The sequence below is a fragment of the Chionomys nivalis genome, chromosome 17 (assembly GCF_950005125.1).
Source record: "Chionomys nivalis chromosome 17, mChiNiv1.1, whole genome shotgun sequence".
NCBI classification, from domain to species: Eukaryota; Metazoa; Chordata; class Mammalia; order Rodentia; family Cricetidae; genus Chionomys; species Chionomys nivalis.
Window position 1 is genome coordinate 53254409 of NC_080102.1, and position 8255 is coordinate 53262663.

Consider the following 8255-nt stretch of genomic DNA (forward strand, 5'->3'; position numbering starts at 1 on the left):
CACCTTTTCCCTCCAGTCCTTACAGCTGCACAACCCTAACCCTCCCACCTTCCCTTCCACACCATCTCTGGGGCCCTCCACTTTCCCAACTGTAGGAAAGGATTATTTCAGGAAACATTTGCCTTGCAGCTTTCTCGTCCCCCACGACTGATCATGACAGTTCCGAATGTGTACAGACATGGTTCCTGGAGCCTAGAGTTCGAAGCCGCACTTGCTCCTAGCTCTCTCCTTGCTTCCCGCTCCCCTTCCACTGCGCTGGGACTCGGCATCCCTGCAGGGGCTCCCATGCAGTTCTCACTGGGTCCTGGCCACACTCCCCACTTTCCATCACGCCTGTGCAAACTCAAACAGGACTTGGTTCTCAATATCAAACCAACCTCCTCTAGTGACCAAGCTGTAGTAATTTATTTGTGGTGAATTCACACATGCCTGGTATGCGGATTACTCACTGGCTTAGATCAAGGACTCAGATATTTTAATAATGTTTTATTTTGTTTTTGTTTTTTTTCAATTGCAGTTTAATGGGGGAGAGATATCAAGGTAACAGATCTCACAGGAACATAGCATATGAACACATTCATAAAGAAGTTGTTTTCTTTCTTTATGCTAAATCTGCAGACAGAGTGATCCTGACAAGCATGATTCTCCAGAAAGGAGACAAAAACGAGACCATGAAGCAGCACAGACAGGTCTGCTTCATGAACCTGCACACAATTTCCTTCACACTGAATCTGGGCAGGAAAATACATTAAAACCATCAAGAGCAGCCTAGTCGAAGGTATTCTGATCGTATCCTGCCACTGTGCTGGAATGTTTAAGACAGTCTGTGTTGTTTCTAAAAGTCCAGAGGAGAAAGTATATCAAAGCTGTCTGTCTCAAGCAGGAGCAATTTTGCCCGTCAGGAGATATTTGGCAAAGTCTGGACATGTCTCTGGTTATAACATACATTACAGGCTTCCAGGGGAGTAGGCCAGGCTAGAAAGACACTAAACCTCCACAGCAAAGGGAAATGGGATCGGGCTCAAAATGGCAGCGTGCTGATGAAGTATCAACCCAGTGTTAAAGAAGGCTCACCCACAACAAGCCCCGCCAGTCACTGGGGACAGACTTCCCACTGCGCCCTATCCTATCCAGGGTGTCCCAGGACCTGTTCCTGCTACTCCACTGTTCTGTGACTGTTCAGGTCTACACAGTTATCACCCAAGGTCCTGCTTTCACTATGCCCAAGCTATAGTATCTGTGAATTAATATCCATATTTACATGTTTCAAAATGGCACTGATTTCTCTGATATACAAATTTCATAAGTCAAGTCAACATATAACACTGGATATAGGAAAACAAATTCTATACTACTGTAAAATAACAACAATAATAATAACAATCAATATTTAAAGCCTAATTTAATGAGAACACTGGTGTGAACAGTAATACAACTACAACTCCCCTTAACTGACAATGGATTTTTGAAATTACTACAAAACGTAAGGAGTCAAGACCAACTTGGAACACTCTAAAGAAAAGCGTGACTTTCTACATATGTGTGTTTTGTTGTGTTGACATTTCTGGTCACAGACCAACCTTGCACTAAAAGCAGTGGGCAGTAAGGGTGCTGTATTTAACCCCGAGTTGAGCTCCAACCCATCAAGTCCTAATGAGCCGCCCAATACAAATGCAGAGGGATTCAAAGCACCACAGAGTAGCCTGTGAAAAGTGGATCATTTTGACAAAGATATCTTTAAATACGAACTTCAATTTGAAAAGAGGAAGAAGTCCCCAAGATACTTTGCCATTCAAAAACCACAGGATGGTGCAGAAGGCGAAAGATCCCTTTTTTTTTCTCTCCAGGTCTCTGGAGGTGGAAAGAACTGACATTCTTTCAAGCTCTCTCCCAGTTCTCGGACCTCTGGTTGATCTAGCTGTTCACAGGTTACTTTAACTAAGCAGATGATCCTAAGGAGACTCTTCTCAACAGCTGACTCAAGACTAGTTGGTGTCATTCCGGCTGGACGTGGGAACCAACCACGAAACTTAAGAAAAGAAAATCAGAGATCAAGAGTGACCTCATGCCCCAAGGATCTAGGATGGGATCCGTGTATATTTTAAGTGTTCTCCAGGGAGCCTACTGGGAAGTCACCCTTCACATCTAATGCTGGAGAAGAAAGGCTGAGATCAAATGAAGCTCGTGTGTGTGTCCAGGCAGGCAAGGCAGATGAGCCACACAGCCCAGTCTCACAGAACTGGAAAACACTGGTCTTATTCAGGTCTCTCCAAACAGCAGCAGGAACAAACCCGGTCTTTAGGGGTTTGTTTAGTTTGAGACAGGATCTTATTGCATAGCCTTGGCTGGCCTAGAACTCACTAGGAGTTGGACCGGGTTGGACACAAACTCACAGAGATCCGCCCACTTCTGCCTCCAGAGTTCTGGAACTGAAGGCATGCCCCACCACACCCGTTGACATTTCTAAAAAGGAATGCTGGAAATCCATGTGTGACGTGACATCCTAATTTTTTTTTTTTTTATCCAGCAACTCAGCCCAAATCATTTTAAAAGTATAACTCACACAAACCACTCCCACAAGCACTCACCAGTTTGCAATCACAACAGAAACGACTGTGACTTAAGGTCTACTTTTCTCAGTTCTGTCCTCCCACACCCCAGGCCACCGATCCCTTTCCTTTCCCTTTCCAGCCGCTTTCGACACTGCAAGAGACGGAAACTGAGAGGCTCACATCACGTCTTCATGTGATCCTGGCAGTCTCACTGGAAGGGCCTCCAGGCCTGGGAATAATACAGGCCACGCGTTGTAACCTGAGGTCCCATGATGTCATGGGTGGTTTGGTAAAATCGAGGGGAAAAGCCAGTCAAGCTCATAGCTTCACACTGCTAAGATTTCAGCAGGCGACGCAGACATATCATCTCTCTGATGCTCGGTTTGCGAGCTCTGCTCTAATCTAAACAGCTCCAGAATCTCCCCTCGCGCTTCTGTGTCTCCTGCCTGATCTATCTTTGGAGACAGAGTCAAGTCAACGCGTCGGGAGATTTTCAAAGACACAGGTTGAATCAACCGTGGAGCTGGGCTGAGAACCACTAAGACTGGCAGTGAGCACCGACTAGATAGTCCTGGCGTGGCTGACTCTCATTACATCTCCACAGCTCTGGATGGGGACTGAGCTGTCCACAGTCACTGCCACCTCGCTGGCGGTGGGGCTCTCACTGTGCTACCACTCCACCCCACCCCCAGGCCATGCGGACTTCTCTGAATTTCTCTGACATTAATGACAGGCTTGAAACCAATAATCGGCAGAAAACCAATAACCAGGCCATCAAATAGTATAAATAAGAACGTGTGAGCAACCTAGTCTCCACCATCTTGATTAAGTCTCTAGGGTAACTCAATAAGTACCACTGCTATCATCCTCATTTAATAAATGAGGGGGAATCCTGAACCTCAGAAAAATTCAACAATTTGCCCCAAGTTCCCTAGACCATTAAGTTGCAGCCTGGCATGCAGATTAGCGGCTAAGGCTTACCTCCACCTACCTCCCACTTTATGCAAATGCCACAGAAGGAGGTCAAACCCTAGCGCTTCTAAGGGGCAGAAAAATAGCACCCAGACAGGCTGTCACAAACACACAGAATTTCTATTCTGGAAGCTACATAGCCACTGAGGCGGAAAAGTACCTAGGGGTAAGGTGGGTCTGCACTATGACCTGGGAAAAAAGAGAATGTCATTTTGGAGAGATGGAAAGAGGTGAGGGGTCAGACTGGGACGGTTCTGGGCACCTGGCAAAGAAATTCAGACTTTATTTGCAGGAAAGTGGGGACTCGATGGGGACAGTAAAATGTAAGGTTCATGGAAGTGCCCAGACTGAGCTAGGGCAGCGGCGTTGAGTATGGACAGGAACAACTGGACAGCTGTTACGTTGCCTCAGCTGACTCCTTCACTCTTAATCATGCTTGTATCTTCCTCCCGCACCCATGGACACTCAAGGCCTCTCCCATCTCGCAATTCCTGCGCCCCAAGAATCTGCTCAATGGGCTTGCACACTTACAGCAAAATGACAAGTGAGGGGCAGTTGCCATGACCCGATTACCGCTCAAAAGTGGGGACTGGTAAAATCAAGAAAAGCAGAAAGATGGCAAGGTTTCGACTTAAGAGGGATGGGTTGCGGGGTAGGAAAAGGAGAGATGATCTGTGGCATCGTGGGTATCCTAAAGGGCTGGGAGAGCTGCCTGTCCAAGGTCACAATCCATCAAGCATTTATTAACTAATTCCTGTATCTCTGGCACTGGAGGGGGAAAAATGAGCTGAGCACAAGAACAGATACCAGGCTTAAGACCGCTGCTCCCCTCATCATAGGCTTATCAGTTCAAGAAGCAAGGTAAAACTGTCCCTAAGCAGCAAAAGTTTAAGGATTCCCAAGTATCTTTTGATCTACCTACCTATCTGCTGAATTATAGTCAACCGCGGTACAGTAAGCATTTCTTCTGGAAGTCTTCCCCTAATTATTCAGACAGGGGATCCTTTCTCCTCATCAAGGGAGAAAGACACGTGTCTTACACAACCCTCCTAATGGGTGGCCTTATCTTAAGCATCCTCAGGTCTCATGATCCTCCTGTCTCATTTCTTCACGGTCTGAACACCTGGCATTTCTGAATGCATTCATCCGTAGCCTGTTTCCTGGTGAGAATGGACATGGCAAAGGAGCCGGAACTTGATCTGATTAGTCGCTGCCTGCTACACAGCACCCGCTAAATTCACAGCACCCAGTTAAAAAAAAATTAAAAAAACAAGAAATAAAAAACGCCCTGTTAAGATTAATACCTCATCAAACTAGGCCGCTTTTCCGTTGCTTTCAGGCACACACTGAGGATTAAGTGACTGAACAGCAAAATCATTTAAGTCATTTGAAGGCAGAGGTCGGGAGGCCATACCCGATCGGTGGCAAGACTTGCCGGTTTCTTATAGGGTGAGTTATTTGACAATGAGGCCAGCCAGCTCAGGTTTTATTTCCGTTGCCCTTCTGACGTCAGAAAAAGCACGAGTTGCAGCACTGTTTCTTCTATCAAGGTGACAAATTACAGCCTTACAGGCCCTGCGTTCCGCAAACCATACATTTATTTCCCCCTCTCTATAATATGCTTTATAAGTTAAAAAAAAAAAACATGCGGAGGTGTCAAATCTTGCAAATGCATACCGTTTCCTAGCGGTGGGTCGTTTCCTCTCTTCCACGTACAATACCGTCTATCCGTCTGAGTCTAGTACGCGAGCCCCAAAGCCAGTGTGTTTTCCACCGATGGAACAGGCTAGCGAAAGCCCGGGTCTACTCCGCAGAGCCAGACACAAAGGGCTGGAGTAAGCACCACCTTCCTCGGCCCGAGGCAGCTTGTGAAAGGCAGTCCACGGCGTGACGCGCTTACCGCGAAATTCCTTTTGCCGCCATATGCACTCGTGTCTGGTGCGAGCACAGTTGGGCCGAAACCCAGCGGCGGGCGATGCGCCGGCAACCGCGCACTGTTCGCTAGGGTGCGGAAGAGCCCCGCGCCCAGAGCCGGACTGTATGGTGGGTGAAGGCGAGCCACACGAGATCTCGGGAGCGTTCTCCTCCCCGCGTGGAGCCGGCCAGTTGAAAAGCCTTTTGCCGCAATGTTTGGGGCCAGCTGCGGGGGAGGGGAGACCAGGGCACCCGGCTCCGGGTCCTGCGCAAGCAGTGGCCTTTTGTTCTCCCGCCCCAGTGGACCGGGCTCTCGCAAAGGAAGTAGCCTATCACCGGCTCTTCATTCTGGAAAGAACCTCCAGGGCGGGAGAGGAAAGTGAGTCACTGCCAGCATCCTCCCACTAATCCCAGCCGAGACAGGGGCCGAGCCCGTGGAGGTGCAGCCAACGTGCACCTGTTTACGGCGCTGGGCAGCCGGGCTCCGAGACTCCGCTGCCCTGCCAGTCCCGAGATGTAGTCTGACTCACTCCTCGGTGTACCTCCTGTCCCTCACACTGCATACTTGGTCCCTAAACCTCGAAAATGGAACCAGATCTGGTGCCACAGTCCACCACCATGAAAATAAGTCCAAAAAGTAAGCCACGGTGTGCGACGGCACAATCTGGGGTCCCTGCGTTCCGGAAAGGACACCGGACTCAGCCTTCGTGAAAGGCTGCGCCGCACTCTGCCGGGGTCCAGGAGACATGGAGGCTGTCCGCATTGCCGCCTCCCCTTCCCTCCACGGCCGCTGCTCCCACTGCCCTCCGAACGCACCTTACCTCGAGAAATAAAAGGGAAAGGCGCCGCCAAAGTGTCCGCCCTTCCAGGCTGTCCCCGGCAGTTAGATGTCCTTTGTGTCAAGGTCTGGTTAGGGAAAAGGTGGCCCCTCGTCAGCAAGGCTGGGCGGGGAGGATCCGCGCGTGGCGGGTTTCGGAGGCCGGGTTTGCCCGCGACCTTCAAGCAGAGTGGCGTGGCCGCAGCTCTCCCGGCTCTCCTCCTCCCGGGGCTGATTGCATCAGAGTTCCCCCCCACCCACACTCTGCCCGCCAACCTCACACTTACATCCAAACGCCCGGCGCGGAGGGGCTCCAGCCTGACTCATTGGCTACCACGGGGCGCGTCGCCCTTTTTGCTTCTGCAGTTTGGGGACAGGAGCGTGGCCTTTCAGACCATCATCCCTCCCTGCCCGTGCGCCCTCCGAGCTGAGCTGCTTGCTGCGGAACGATGTGGGTCACATGCCGCTGGTCGCTGCACCTTCGTGTTTCTCTCCGAGGCTGTAGGACAGCGCGGCGACCCCGGTTGGCGGAGACCGAGCATCCAGGAAGCGCAGTGCGAGCGGATGCACGAGCAGCGCACAGATGCTGCCGGAGCAAGGAGGCTGCGCGCCGCCCAGCACCTGCCCGCGCCCTCCCGGGGGCTCAGCTGGGGCCACAGCTGCCGCACTTGCACCCTCGGGGTTGGAGGTGGAGCGGATCCCTCGCCCAGGCGGTGGCAGGGGGGCTGTCTCTTGGGGTACGCCAGGGCCGCAGCGAGCGGAGTTGCATTGTGGGAAGGGTGCAGCGTGAGGGTAACCCCGCGACCCTGAGGCGGGCTATGGGACACTAGGACGGACACCTTTGGAAACCTGGTGTCCCGAGCCAGCGGGCTAAGGTGCCTCCCCTCCCACTACGACACCTGCAGTCCTCCTAGAACAGAGCTGGGGACCCCCTTGGGGCGCTGGGTGTGACAATGATCCAAGGGGTCTGCGCCAATGGCTCTGATGCCTCAGCCACGTGACTCTACCCTTGGTGGGCCAGGGAAGAGGAACAGGGTGCAAGCCCCATCAGTCTCGGGTTCCTCTTCCTGCCCTCTTCTTTGTCTGAGGTGCAACCCCTTAACTGACTAGGCACTGGCAGGCATAGTCGCTTCTCCTTAAAATGGCGACAGGAAATCGCACCTGAGAGCCAGCCAATGAGACCACCACCACCACGGAGCCTGCAGGATGGAAGCCTGAGCCCCTCTCACACGGAAGGATCCTGTTACCGGTTTGCTCAGAGATTCCCCAGTCTGACCATTAATAAATTTTAACAAAGAAGAGGTTTTTATTCAGACACTGGCTCGGGGTCGGGATTCCCGAACGCAGCACCGGGCCAGGGGTTTACAAAGGCAAAGAGTACAAAGTTACAATTTGTTCTCCTGCAAGCTTGTTTACATAGATGCAGAACCAGCAGGGGGAAAAAATTAACCCTTGACAGCCCTTAACATTTGACGGTCTAGCTTTGCTTTATACTTCTCTTAAACACAGAGATTTTAAACTTTTAAACATAAAGTTAGCCATCAACATAACGTTAGCCATTACAGCTCCGTTTTTCTGTTCCATCAAAACAAGAAAACGGCGGTTGAATCATAATTTAAAAATGAGTCTACCTGGAGCTTTCTTAACGCATGAGTCACGGCTGGTTTGCAATGGTTACAGATTTTCAGTTTTCACTGGAAAAATGAGAGTACAACTAAGACTTAAGCTCCTTAGTGACGAAAATTCTTTCTCCCTTCCAATGGCAGTAAATGGTCGTGGTTAGTTACTTGGCTTCCAGAGAAGCAACTGGGAGGCGTGTTCTTTAATATGCCTGAAAGGTCATTGCAAACAGAAGGGCAGCCCAGCCCAGAACAGGGCAGTTTCTTCAACCTGCGCCACTTTGGTCCTGTTGCTGCTTCTTCATATGCAAAACTTAGGCGTCACATTAATAATCTGCAGGTTTACACCAAGGTTGAAAGTGGTAGTTTTAAGTTACAGTT

The 8255-nt window shown here is 50.5% G+C and overlaps 1 protein-coding gene across 3 annotated transcripts in view; it reads right to left on the reverse strand.

Moving 5' to 3' along the window:
- Slc38a1 (solute carrier family 38 member 1) overlaps nt 1–6869 on the reverse strand; it is a 71581-nt gene extending 64712 nt beyond the window's left edge. The window contains exons 1-2 of one of the 3 annotated variants that reach the window (XM_057791727.1): nt 6543–6869; nt 6260–6344 (exon numbers count right to left, since the gene is read on the reverse strand). The gene's annotated coding sequence lies outside the window, so the exon portion shown is untranslated. Of the gene's footprint in view, nt 1–5201; nt 5601–6259; nt 6345–6542 lie in introns of those variants that run through there. The other 2 variants (XM_057791726.1, XM_057791728.1) reach the window with 2 other exon arrangements.
- Nucleotides 6870–8255: the final 1386 nt, after the last annotated feature.